This window comes from Capsicum annuum, chromosome 1 (genome assembly GCF_002878395.1).
Source record: "Capsicum annuum cultivar UCD-10X-F1 chromosome 1, UCD10Xv1.1, whole genome shotgun sequence".
NCBI classification, from domain to species: Eukaryota; Viridiplantae; Streptophyta; class Magnoliopsida; order Solanales; family Solanaceae; genus Capsicum; species Capsicum annuum.
Genome location: NC_061111.1, coordinates 244456341 through 244472004, shown reverse-complemented (window position 1 = coordinate 244472004; position 15664 = coordinate 244456341).

Sequence of the window (15664 nt, the reverse complement as noted above, 5' to 3'; positions counted from 1 at the left end):
CCGGGAGAACTCAGCAGAATCAAGTCCAATGCATGGTTTTGCCCCCGTTAACTTTCACTATCCTATGCAAGTTCCCGTTAATATTAACATGAATGAGTTGAAAAAAAATGATGCATAATTTGTAGATTTTTTATTCATGTAAATTATAAATTTTGGATCATTTCGCAATCAATAAAATTCAACATTCATTCACTCTTTAGTCCTTACTTTGTAACTTTTTTCATTTGATGATTTAAATTGAATTTCTAATTTAAATTAAAAACTTACTTTTAATAGATTATTAATTTACTATCAAGTGTTATTAAATTATTATATTAAGTAGCATATGTTTTGTATATTTGTCTATATATCTTCTATAGATGTGTATATTTAATGTATACATGTGTATATGTTTTATAAATTGTATATATACTATAGTATATGTTTTATTTAAAGTAGTACATATATATTGAATAGTGCATATATATGTGTATATATCTTCTATAGACGTATATATTTAATGTATACATGTGTATATGTTTTATAAATTAGTAATTAGTATATAATTATATATATTGTAGTATATGTTTTATTTAAAGTAGTACGTATAGTCGTATATATTGAATGTTACGTATATATGTGTAATTGTGTATATATTTTTTAAATTCTAATTTAGTATATACTATATATATAGTGTATATATATTGTTTAGTGTATTTAAAATGTATATAGGTGGGTATATATAGTGTAAATTGAAAAAAATATATTTTTTATTTTTGATCGGGTTTGACCGAATTTTTAACCGGGTTTGATCGAGTTTAGGTGAGTTTGACTGGGTTAGGTTAAGTGGGTCGTTTTAGGGTTATTTTTAAAAATTTTACTGTTGAACCCGGACCCAGCCCGACCCACCTAACCATAACACGGACCCAGTCCGGCCCACAACCCGGCTAAATTTAATGGGCCGATTTCGAGTTGACCCGGTCCGACCCGCTTAACACCCTTACCTCCAACCAAACATAACTTAAAATAATCTTACATTTTATTCTGAAACTATTATACCTTATAACTCACACCAAACGATTCTTTCTAACAAAATCTCTCCGACAAAACGTAAATTGTTGAGTTTTGTTTTTTTCAGGTAGCTTTTTTTGGGTTATTTACATAGAGAGATGGAGAAAATTACAGAAAATCGAACAATTATATTATATTTATCTTATGTAACACGTTGAGATTATTAAGTGATTATGTTCACAGAAGCAATAACTATAAATGGACCCAAATAATTAGGCAATATTCAAAGTACCTTAAAGGGCTAGCTATCATAGTCATTATGCTTGAGTTGAGTCGGATCACTTCTCATTGTTATGGCTCGGTTCTTTTATGACGGATATTGGTGCACAAACCTCTTTCATATTTTTCGAGAAAGAAAATTGATATATGACCTATTCAAAAATACTATCGGTATGCGAATTTTCCATCTCTTGTCCAAGGCCGAGCCCTGAATTTAACGACGGACTTAAAAAACCATCTACAAACATTTTACGTCTAATCATTTCGGATAACGTTTACATCCTCTCTATTATTGCGATTGCTGACATAAAATTAGTCGATGCTTTTTCCCCAAATACCGTCATTGCGTCTTTGATGTTCTAGAATACCTTTTGTTTCAACGGCAGTTAAAAGAGTAAAAAAGAAAAAAGCGGGAAAGTAGGATCTAGTGCACCGCATATACATGAGAATATCATGGGGTGCTTATATCAACCGTTGATTACACTTCGTTACAATATCTAACGGTGGAGATTACTTCTATGTTTATGTCAGTTACTTTAATTCGATTGAAAAGACAATTCTGTCCATGGTAGTTGCTTCTTTTTGACCATTGGATAAAGGGGTAATTGCGTCATTTTATAATACATTATCTAACTTGGGAAATTCCATAACGTGAGTTTTAGATTTTCATCAAAAAAGAAAAACTTTGATGGGACCATTTAAAAGGCACAAAGTTTAGGGGAAGTTAAACTTTCGTTTTAATTTATTTGTTTGATTTAATTTGTTACTTTAAAAAAATTAAATTTCATCGTTTAAATTAAAAATACATAAAATGTATCAAAATATTCCTTAATCTATTATCTTTTTTTAAAAAAGAAAATTCAAACATGCCTTCATTCATATGATCCAAATAATCGGATCAATCAAAAGTTCGATTCTATCTAAACTATCCATTTCAAATAATATTCACATTGTTCATAAATATTTAGATTCGTTGATGAACGGTTATTAGAACAACGATCTTTAGAACTATTTGTTTAGCTTCCATCTATATTGTGATTTTGTATCATTGTTGTAGATTCAGCTTCTGTTGTAGCTCCTATCGCGATTTTCTTGATCTACGTATATTAGCATGATGTTGCGTCGAATTATAATGATTAGGTAAAGGAATTTCCTCTACTAGCACGTATTATCTATTAATTTGGTGTTATAATAGACTCAATTAACTCAAAAGTGTGTTCGATGTTCATAATTTGTATTTAGTGATATTGTCCGCCTCAGACAAATCATTTTTTATCAAAAGTTTTGAATTTGAATCCTACTGTATAAAGTCTCATTTTATTTTATTTTGAAACACTATGCATAACAGTATCTTCGATCGCATTGGAAATATAGTCGATATGATTAACCACAACACAAGTTTGAGAGTATTAAAAGTCTCGCTTCAAAAGATATGTCTTGTAATGCATGAATCTAATGTAATCAGATTCCAATATAAATATTGGACACTAAATAAAAACAACAATAACTATACAATATATTCAGTGCATTCTCACACATTGAGGTTTGGGGGGGAGGGGGGGGGGGGTGTAGATCATCGCAGTTTGTATCACTACATCAGAGGTGAGATAGAGATGTTGTACATTTCCGATAGACCCTCGACTCAAGACAAAATAAAAGCCCAGAAAATAGTTGTAAATAGGTATAAAAGACAATAAAAAGTAACAATGGAGGACCCGAGATTTAGGGATCAAGGTGCTCATGAGGTTCGAACACATATATTGACACCAAAAAATTTAAGGGTCCGCCTAATAACCAAAGCACTGATCTATCTTCTTGGTTTTCTAGATGCTTTTTTGAAACTTATACTATATTTTGTACTTTTTTATATAATTATACCTAATTTGCGTTGAATTTAATGGGTGTTGGAGCACCAAAAAAATGTATATGGTCCGCCCCTGAGAAATAACACAACAACAGATAGCAACATAACAATACTACCACAAAATAACACCACAAGCGATTTGCCCGAATCAATAAGTATCAACAAGAATCCGAGAACAAAAATTACAGCATAACACTGCGACTATTAATAAAGATAACACTCTGACCTACTAACATGGACGCGTTCCGACCTCCCATCCTTCTACACTAAATAAAAATAATTTTATTTACAAAGGGTACAAAAGATAGTAAGGATTAAGGAGTAACACAACAACAGATAGTAACAAAACAATATTATCACAAAATAATATTACAAGTGATTTGCCTAAATCAACAAGAATCCAAGAACAAAAATTACAAGTATAGCACTTCGACTACTAATAAAGACAACACTCTGACCTCTTAACATGGATGTGTTCCGACCTTCCAACCTTCTACGCTAAATAAAAATAATTTTATTTTAAAAAGTTACAAAAGACAGTAAGAACTGAGGAGTAACGCAACAATAGATAGTAACAGAACAATACTATCACAAAATAATACTACAAGCGATTTGCCCGAATCTACAAGAATTCAAGAACAAAAAATTACATCATAACACTACGACTACTAATAAAAACAACACGCTGATCTACTAACATGGACGTGTTTCGATCTCCCAACCTTCTACGCTAAATAGAAATAATTTTATTTAAAAAGGGTACAAAAGATAGTAAGGACTAAGGAGTAACACAACAATAGATAGTAACAAAATAATACTATCACAAAATAATACTACAAGCGATTTGTCCGAATCAACAAGAATCCAAGAATAAAAAATTACAGCATAACACTACGACTACTAATAAAAACAACACGCTGATCTACTAACATGGACGTGTTTCGACCTCCCAACCTTCTACGCTAAATAGAAATAATTTTATTTAAAAAGGATACAAAAGATAGTAAGGACTAAGGAGTAACACAACAATAGATAGTAACAGAATAATACTATTACAAAATAATTCTACAAGTGATTTGTCCAAATCAACAAGAATCCAAGAATAAAAAATTACAGCATAACACTTCGACTACTAATAAACACAATACTCTAACCTACTAATATGGACGCGTTCCGACCTCCCAATCTTCTGTGCTAAATAAAAATAATTTTATTTAGAAAGGATACAAAAGACAGTAAGGACTAAGAAATAACACAACAACAGACAACAACAGGACAATACTACCACAAAATAATATTACAAGCTATATGGCCGAATCAACAAGTATCAACAAGAATCTAAGAACAAAAATTACAAGTATAACACTTCGACTACTAATAAAGACAACACTCTGACCTACTAACATGGACGCGTTCCGACCTCCCAACCGTCTACGCTAAATAAAAATAATTTTATTTAAAAAGGAATACAAAAGACAGTAATAACTAAGGAGTAACACAACAATAGACAGTAACAGAACAATACTATCACTAAATAATACTATAAGCTATTTGTCCGAATCAACAAGAATCCAAGAACAAAAATTACAAGTATAGCACTTCGACTACTAATAAAGATAACACTTTGACCTACTAACATGGACGCGTTCCGATCTTCCAACCTTCTACTTTATATAAAAATAATTTATTTAAAAAGGATACAAAAGATAGTAAGGATTAAGGAGTAACACAACAATAGATAGTTACAGAATAATATTCCAAGAATAAAAAATTACAACATAATACTACGACTATTAGTAAAGACAACACTACGTACTACATGAACGCACTCGGACCTCCTAAGCTTCTGCGCTAAATAATTTTATTTTTATTTTTTTAAAAAAAAATTGTTTGGTTGCTATTGGTTGAAGGGTGCTTTTCCATATTTGGGGTTTTTAATTATTGTAGTGAGTTGGTTGGGCTAATGATTAGGTTTCCCCATTCATTAACCAAAAACTAAACTTTGAAGGGACAAATTAAAATGTGGTTTAATTTGGTTGGCGGCTCATCCTTTTACACTTTTCTTTAAATGGCAAAATTCAGAAATCACATTTATTCCCTGAGTTTCATAACAACAGATTCATAATTACATAATATAATATATTATATTTTATATTTTTACAAACTGTTGATACAAAAATATAAATACATATGATTTGTACTGCCTTTATGATCGATATATATTTTATATTTTTGCAAACTATTGTTACAAAAATACAAATACATATGCTACAAAATATAATTTGATAAAAGTGTTGCTATTTTTTGTAATTTAATACTTAAGTATGTTATTTTACGTATTTTTTCCTTCTTTAAATGGAATTTTCAATAATTATTCTATTTCATAAAAATAAAAATAATTTTTTTTATATATTGCATTTTCTTTTTTGAAATTTTAGTTATGAGACTATATTGATATGTTATTGTGATTGATTTGAAGATACTATATTGATATGTTATTGTGATTGATTTGAAGATAATGTAATTTAATTTTTTATTTATTTTTAGAGATAATTTATAGACATACGAATGTCAGAATTGTACTATGATATGTACTATTTACATTGCTTTATGAAAAGATCTTTCTCCGTTAAAAGTGTTTGTTGCATTGTATATATATATTTGTGATTAACAAGTCATTTTAATAATTGTTTTTTTTAATGAATTAAGTCAAAATGTGATCAGTGAAAGTGAATAGAGTACGTATTATTTTATATAATCATTTAATACTAAGATTAATATGGAAAAGAAGCAGAGCAATAAAAATCTCTTAATTTGTGAAAATGATCAACTAAATTAAAATATTTATTTTGAAAATAAATTCAAATAAAATGAAACTAAGAGAATATAACATTTTTTCTTGTGTCATTCCCAATATATCAAACGTAATAATGAGAAAATACAATGAAAGATCATGTCCTTGATAATGATAGGTTAAAGTTGCACCATAAAGAAAAAAAACTTTCCTACTTTATTGGATGCAAATATTAAAAATTCCACTCATGAAAATATATATGTGAAAAACCACCAATCAAGACAAGGCATCATTATGATAATCCCATGCTGAAATGACCCAATGGTAAAAAGTTAGAGAAATATTAAATTAAGAATGTCAAATTCAAAATTTAAATGTTGTAAATGTTACGATGTATATAAAACCTTATTTATATTTGTACCTGATAGACACGAATATCAAGTTAATTTGAAACTCTTAAGTTTTACCAAACTCGCAATACTGGAGCATTAGAATATGCCGAACACTATTCCGGTGTTGATATATATATGATGATAATAATAATAATAAATTTTATGAGTAATTCGAAGAACATTTTGTATAACTATTTAATATTAAGTATTCATTATTGTCCCAATTGATTTAAATTGGTGTACATAAGAGACATATTATGGAGGAAAACATTTTCAATTAGAGATTTTGTATTTGTAGGAAGTTAGGAACTAAACTACAAAATTATTTATTAAAGATATAAATATTTTATTTATTTTATCACATTTTTTAGTGATAAGTGGCTTACATACCCGGTTCAACATTCTTGGAAAATAATTGACTCGATTTTTCGGTAATAGGGATATTTGCGAGTACTCTTATCCATATCTTATCATTTCTTCGGAATTGTCCGCTCATAGCACGATGAAAGTGTCTGATTATAGCACGACGCGCTACTTCAATGGTTCACCATGAAAGGCGACCTGCTCCGTCCATCCAGAACCAGTCATCTAGCTTAGAAACCATGAAACTAGCTGCCGGAGAAGGGCAACTTCAACTAAGAAAGAAGAAGAATTGCTTAAGCAAGGTAGTCACTTTTTTTTTTTTTTTTTTTTGGCATACCGCTCTGCTCGCATAATAACTGATTGAAAAACATGAATATGCATCATCAAAGGATGTGGTGCGGTGGATAGGGCTGCTTTCTTTGAACCAGAGGTCTCGGGTTCAAGTCTTGGATATGAAAATATCCTTGGCAGGGAGCGTTATCTCTGAATGCTACCATCATAGATTATAGTGGAGTGATAAGTATTTCTCTAAGATATGGATATAGAGTCGTCTTAAAGTAAATCTGAATTAATCAGGTCTCAAAATATATACTTAATACAAAATTATTTTATTTTATTTTATTTTTCTAATAAAGAGAGAGAGAGTGAAATATGCCTACATATGCTTGCATCATTACTGAGTGATTTCACATGGAATCATTATTAATGGGAATATTAAAAATTCCAAATTGGGAATTGTGTAATTGACAAGTGGTAGTTGACTGTCTTTTCCTATATATATTTCACAAATAATTATCCATAATAAACTTCATTATCAGCTGATTAGCTCACTAAACCCCCTTTAATTTGGCTCAATAATTATGTATTAGTTTTAAAATAATTTTAGAGGCCTCCAATTGGTCAATAGGATTAATCATTAAGTATCTTTTTTTACTACCATATACTTTAAGCATATTAATATTTCTTCAGCATAATGAAATTGGTTTGTTGGTACATACTTTTTTTCGGTCTCTCCAAACAAAAAGTGAAATTAAAGAAAAATTGTCTGCGGTATTTGGTACGAAAGACAAGAGATAATTAATTTCGTTGAGATAAAATCTTGAGATGACTGTTATCTGATTGAAATAAAATTACATTATAATTTTCTTAAAATTAGTTATCTCGAAATTACAATACTATTTTTATCCTACATCGAGGGTGGAATAATAAGGATGACTATTATTTGGTTGAGATAAAATCGTGTTATAACTTTTCTTGAAATTAGTTATCTCGAAATTATAGTATTATTTTTATCTCAGATCGAGGGTGAAATAATAAGAACGACTATTGTTTGATTGAGATAAAATCACGTTATAACTTATCTTGGTACTAGTTATTTTGAGATTATAGTGTTATATTTATCCCACATGAAGGGTGGGATGATAAGGAGGACTATTATTTGGCTGAGATAAAATTGCGTTATAACTTATTTTGGAATTAGTATCTCGAGATTACAGTATTATGCGAATTCTGCATCGAGGGTGAACTAATTAGGATGACTATTATATGGTTGAGATAAAATCGTGTTATAACTTATTTGGGGATTAGTTATCTCGAGATTATAATATTATTTTTATCTCACATCGAGGGTGGAATAATAAGGATGGTTATTATTTGATTGAGATAAAATCGCGTTATAATTTATCTTGGGATTAGTTATCACGAGATTATAGTATTATTTTGAGGGTGGAATAATAAGGATGACTATTACTGTGGCTGAGATAAAATCGCATTGTAACTTATCTTGGGATTAGTTATCCTGAGATTATAGTGTTATTTTTATCTCATATAGAGGGTGAAATAATAAGGATGACTATTATTTGGTTGAGATAAAATCGCGTTATAACTTATCTTGGGATTCGTTATCGCGAGATTATAATATTATTTTTATCCCACATTGAGGGTGGAATAATAAGGATGACTATTATTTGGTTGATATAAAATCGCGTTATAACTTATCTTGGGATTAGTTATCTCGAGATTATAGTGTTATATTCATTCCATATCGAGGGTGGAATAATAAGGATGACTATTATTTGGTTGAGACAAAAATCGAGTAATAACTTATCTTGAAATTAATTATCTCGAGATTATAGTATTATTTTTATCCCACATCGAAGTAGAATAATAAGAACGACTATTGTTTGGTTGAGATAAAATCGTGTTATAACTTATCTTGGGACTAGTTATTCTGAGATTATAATATATTTTTGTTTCACGTCAAAAATAGAACAACAATTTCAGAATAAATTATCTTGAAATAACTTGTTCACCAACTAAATAAGATAGAATCGACTCTACAAATTACTAGGTAGTAGAACGTTGTCTTAATTATTCTTTCATATTGATAGTTAAAGTATTTTTTATTTTTTATTTTTTGTCTTTTAACTTTTGTTACTATTTACTGTCTCTTGTATGTCTATTACTGCTTACTTTTGTTGTAGTTACTTTTCCTTTTTCATAATGCTTTGTCATGTTTTCCATAATATTTTTTCCATAATTTCTTCATTTTCATTATTTCTTTTATGATTTGCTTTAATTTGATAAAAAAATTTGAGCCGATGATCTATTGGAAACATCATCTTTACCTTCCAAGATAGGGGTAAGTCGGTAAGATCTAAGTGCACTTTATTCTCTCCAAACGCTACTTATGAAATTACACTGGTATGTTGTTATATATTGGTCTATTTAAGCCGATCTCCCTACTACAACAACAACATATTCGACATTCCGCAAGTGGGATCTGAAAAAGATAGAGTACACATGCGTTATCTCTATATCATAGAGCACACAGGCATTATCTCTATATCTCGTGAAGGTAGATAAATAATTTTTGAAAGACTCTGAACTCAAATGTAGCAAGTGAAATAGTTATGAAAAAGGACCCCCAAAGATGTGGTGCAGTGGATGGGACTGTTCCTCCCTTAACCAGAGGTCTCGGGTTTAAGCCCTGAGTATGGAAAAATACTTGATAGGGAGTGCTATCCCCGAATAGGCCCTACCCAGCATGAATCCGAATTAGTCGGGCTCCAATATGGATACCGAACACCAAATTGAAAACAAAAAAAAAAAAAGAAATAGTTATGAAAAAAGATTTAAGCCAATCACAAAACATTATGTGAGGAGTTAGTTTTATTAGCACAAAAATTTCTTTATATTTTCTGCTGATATTTAAATCTCTAATAAATCAAAAGAAATCAAAGTGAATAAAATACTATAAAACAAAAGGGTAAACTGGATTATCATAATGTATTAAATTATAGAAATGGCTAATTATGGAGGAGAAACATATATTTAAAAATTGTACCACTTCAATAAGGTGCAATGAACTAGAAAAGGTACATAAAAAAGCATTAGAGTAAAAGCTCAAATTAGTATAATATTTTTTCTTATTTTTCATTTGGTATTCGCATTGAAATTTGACTAATTCAGATTTACGTCGGGTAGGGACCATTCGGGGATAGCGCTCTCTACCAAGGATTTTTTCATATCCAGAGCTCGAACCCGAGATCTCTGATCAAGAAAAGATTAGTCTCATCCGTTAAACCATATTCTTTGGTGTTAATATAATGTTTTAAAACATGCATGTTTTTTAAGTTTATATCACTCGGATTCTGATAATTGTATTGTGGTTCGTCTAAATTCGCATTCGCATCGGGAGATCGGGCCTAATTAAGTGCTTCCTCTTCGTACCCAAGAGAACTCGAATTCAAAAATTTTAATAAAAAATAAAAAAAATATTTATCACTTCGACATGATCTTTATTGATATGATTGGTACATTTCGTACCAAAATGGAAAAGTGGTTGGTACTAGCAGTTTATAATTATTATTTTTTTTAAATACTAACTTATAAAATTATATTCATACCAAATAATGTACAAAATGCCAAAAGGTTCTTAACTACTTTTTTGAATCCAAAAATACTCCACTTCATATGCAATGCCAAAATATAATTTTTATATATTCACGTAAAGGCTGTCTAATTTTTTTAATAAATTTCTTTAATAAATATATATATAATCTGTACAAAAATTATTGAGATCACGTGAATTCATACGTTGCATTTTAGACGGGTAAAGGGCCAAAAATTATCCATCTACTTTGTGAAAATATTTTTCTTTTTTTTTTTCTTTTTTGAAGTTTTTTGAATTTCAGAAAATTCTTGAAATTCAACTTAATCAACTTCAAATTGAGTTATTACTAGAGGTATCGGGTTCGAGTCCTGAATATAAAAATCATCTTTGGTAGAAAGGGATTTATTCCAATAATGGGGTATCTCAACTTAAATCAAAATTAATCAAACTCAAATGTAGGTACCGAATACTGGATGACACGAAACAAAACATCACCTAGATTTCTCTATGTTTTCTTTTGTTGCACTAATGTCACATTTTTATATAGTGGCTAATTCCTCAAGGAATCATTACACTTTAGCCATATATCCCCACCATTTAGAAACCACACAAAAATTTTTATTTTTTTTTTGTTTTTTTATTTGGTGTTTGGTACTCATATTAGAGCTCAATTAATTCGAATTCACGTTGGGTAAGACCCATTTTGGGGATAGCGCTCCCTATCAAAAAAATTTTATACCCAGAATTCGAACCCGAGACATCTGGTTAAGGGAGTAGTAGCCTCATCTACTGCACCACATCCTCTAGTGGTAAAAGCAAAATTAATTGAACTTTCGGCCTCTACGACGACTCCTAGCTCTTCCTAAAATGATTTTTTTTTCTATAAAAATATACAAGAGTTCGACTAAAGTTACTAAATTCTATCAAACATATATTTTTCATGCTAGCTCTACTTCTGCGTGTGCAAGCTTAATTAGTAGTAATAGGTAAAAACTTATACGCTCTTGATATATACACCAAATGCTCTTTCGAGTCGTAGAAAATGGAAACTATTTATAGGGAGAGTTTTCCTTTTAATATTTTAGTACACGATGCAAATTCAAATTAGTCAAGTCATTAAATACTATACACTGGGTTAAAATGTTAAATAATACTCTCGTTTCAATTTGTCTGTCTTATTTTTTTTTAACTGTGTTTTAAAAAGAATGATTCTTTGATCATTTTTTTAGCAACTCTTTAATTATAATTTTCCACATGACATATTTAAGAATATAACGTTAAAAATATTTTGGTACATTATACATATCTTTAATTTATTATCATGAAATTCAAAAATCCTTTTCACTTTCTTAAATTTCGTGCATGATGAAAATTTATACATATCGTAAATGTATATCTTAAATTTATATCTTTCTTACATTTCGTGCATGATGAACATCAGACAAACTAATTGAAACAAAAAAAGTACAAAGATCATGTGTGTACTAAACAAACATATCTTTTAGTTAAGATATTGTTTGTCAAGTACTTTCTTTTTTATGGTCCAAAAAGGAATTATTTATGACCAAAAAGATTTGATTGGATTGTTGAAAGATAGGAATTTGAGGGAGCAAATCAGCAAATAGCAGCAAAAATAGATTTTCTTTGTAGTGCTATTTATAGGGCAAAATTTCAAGTCTAAATAGACAAAATTAGCAGAAAAGGACCTTTATAAAGTCATTTATGCCTCATTTGCCCACAACATTATTTTTTGTCCCTTTATATTCTCATCATTTTGTCTTCCCCTTTTTTGACATATTTTCAACTTTCTTTTAAAAAAAGGGGAAAAAGTTTGAAATATATCTAAATTTTGACGAAATTTATTATAACACGCTTCAATTTTATGAGGGTCTTTTGACCTCTTCGACTATTTATTACTGTATTTCTGTGGCATATATTTATCCAGTTGGACCACTGCGTGAATACACGAACGCTGAGCGCGTAAGAATCTGAAGTGGTCCAGATGGACTAATGTATACGATAGAAATACGGTAATAAATAGTCTATGACTCTCCACAAAGTTGAGACGTATTACAACAAATTTCGTCAAAATTTAAGTATATTTCTGACTTTTTGACCCCCGCACCCCACCCCACCCCACCCCACACACAAAAAAAAAAAACAACAATAACATATCGAATGAAATTTCAAAAGTTAGGTATGAAGAGAGTAGAGAGTATGCATATACCATTACCTCGTAGAGGTAGAGAGTTATTTTCGAAAGACCCTCGATTTTAAAAAACTAAAAAGTTTTAAAAGAAAAGAAATTCCATTCATCATATGGTATTTCACTTTGGACTTCGACTAATTTATATTCACTCAGAAAAAGTGTCATTTTTGGGAGTAAATTAAAGTGCTCTCTATCCTAGGCGACTTCACATCTAGAGCTCGAGCTCAAAAAAATTGATTAAGAATGAATGAGTACTTAAAACTCCACCACAATCTTTAGCAGTTATTATCAAGTTTCCACCTATATAAACGACATAATTATCTGAATGTATTATATTATTAGTATATATTCAACAACCACATCCCAGTATAGTCCCAAAAGTGAAATCTGAATAAGGTAGCATGCACGCGAATCTTACGACAACCTTTAAGAGGTAGAAAAATAATTTTCTAAAGATTCTCGACTTGAGTAACGAACATCAAAACAACTAACATAACAATATAGAAGTAAAGAAGACATATATTAGATAGAAAAAAATCTCTGTCTATTCAAAAATCTATTTTCAAGCCCCTAGTAATAATTGTTAGTTTGTCTTAAAATAAAAAATTGGTACATTTCTTATACAAACAATTAATTTTACCTTTTTATTATACTCTTAATTAGAGTTTTTATAACCACATATATGTCATATTTAAAATCATAAATTTTAAGAGTCTTTATTTTTTTTAAAACTTGGTGATAATTTAAACTTCGAACTCTGAATAAGGAGAAAATCTTATTCGGAGCGTCACTCACAGAATCGATCGTATAGTGCATTATTCGTATTAATTAATCAGAGCTTTAATGCGAGTATCGCGCGAAAACCAAAAAAATTGAATCAACCTATTTTTATGTGATCTGTAAGTTACGAGTTAAGTCATGAAAATATTCAGTAATACATATATTAGGATAGATTGTATACATCACATTCTTTGAATGCTTTGTGCACTGGAACGTAGTATGTAAATCTCTTCACATTTACGAAACCTCGGAACAATGATAAATTATTTCTATATTATCTGTAAAATCACGAGTTTAAGTCATGAAAACATTCACTAATACTTATATTAGGATAGATTGTCTATATCATATAATCTTAAAAAAAAAAAAAGTTTAAATCCTACTAATACAGAATGCTTTGTGTGCCGAAATTTAATATATAAAATCTCTTTCCACATTGACAAAATACGAACTACATGCATGTGCCTAAAATCCAAAATCAATTTTAAAAGTCAACTCTAATAGGAGTTTGACTAAATATTTTCAAACCTTAGGATTCTCATATTTACTTACCATATGTTATGTTAGGTAGTATAATAAATATATTAATTAGCATAGTTATCAACAATGATATATAAAAAATACTCTATAATTAGTGTTTTGAGTGTATGACCACAACTCTATATCCTCAGTCCTCTTTTAGTAGAATTCGAGATTTTAAGCTTATAAATTCTAAATTTTAGAATAGAATAATTTGGAGTTTGTTTGGATAGGATTAAAAAAAATATTTTTTTGCTTAAGTAATTAAAAGTTTAAAATAAGTGCTTATAAATTAAGCAGATAAGTATTTGGATAGAAGTGCTGAAACTGAAAAAAAAAATTATTGATGTGTTTGGTAAACAAGTGATGTCAAGCCCCTTTTTGCTGTTAAAATGACTTAAATATCCTTAAAGTTGTTAACACCATAAATAAGGTGAATCATTTATACTTTTTAATTCTATAATAAATTTTTTTAACAAACCTCCGATGTAATGATGAATTCGATTAAAACAAAGAAGAAAGATGAAGAGAAAATTGGAGGGAAGAGATGAAGCAAAGCGGCAAAGAGAAATTTTTTCTTTTTTTAATATATTTAAGGGCTACAAGTTTAAGATATTGTTGGAATTGGAGGAAATATAATGGATAAAAAGATAAATGTTTTGGTCAAACTTAAAAGAATTTTAATCTAAAAAGCAAAAAAGTTGAGGTACCCAGCTTCTCACTTTTTGATTCTCCCAGCTTCTCACTTTTTGATTCTTTTCATCAGTTTTTAGCTTTTTTTAAGCACTTTTTAATTTTATCAAACACCTTAAAAAGCTAAAAAAGAGATTAAAAGCTGGTTCGACCAGATTTTAATTCTATCCAAACGGGCTCTTAATTGATCTGAGATAGATTATTATACCATATATTAAGTAAAATTTTAAACAAATATAAAGTCTGAACTAAACATATTAGATTCTATATATCAAATCATTAACTAATTACCCTCAATTTCTTTTAACTATTTAGTTTTTGATACTATTGGTACAACTAATTCAAATTTAAGTCAGACAAATGAATATTGTGAATTTCGTTTTTACTTTAAAAAGAATTTTTATTTTCAAAGTTTAAATTCGAGATCATCGCCATCATACGCAACGATCATTTTCACCCCTCATATGGTCATATATTCCTACTATAATATAATATTTCCAAAATAGTGGTCAATATGAAGCAATAACCCTATTATAATTTTGAATTTTCTTGCGTTAAAAATGCTTAGTCATAAAAATAAAATAAAAAGATAAACATTCAATACCCCTCGAATTATGGCCAAAATTGCTACGACACGTCACTCCAACTTTTCAGGGGTCCTATTACCCTTGAACTTAATTTTAGCGTATTTTTGTCACCCTTTTGTGCTGACATGACACATTCATTACATAAAAATGGGACACATGTTAAAGGTGTCATGTCAGCTAAAAAGAGTGACAAAAATGCGCTAAAATTGAATTCAGGGGTAATAGGACCCATGTAAAATTGAAGTGTATCATAGCAAATTTAGTCATAGTTCAGGAGGGTACTAGATGCTTTACTCTAA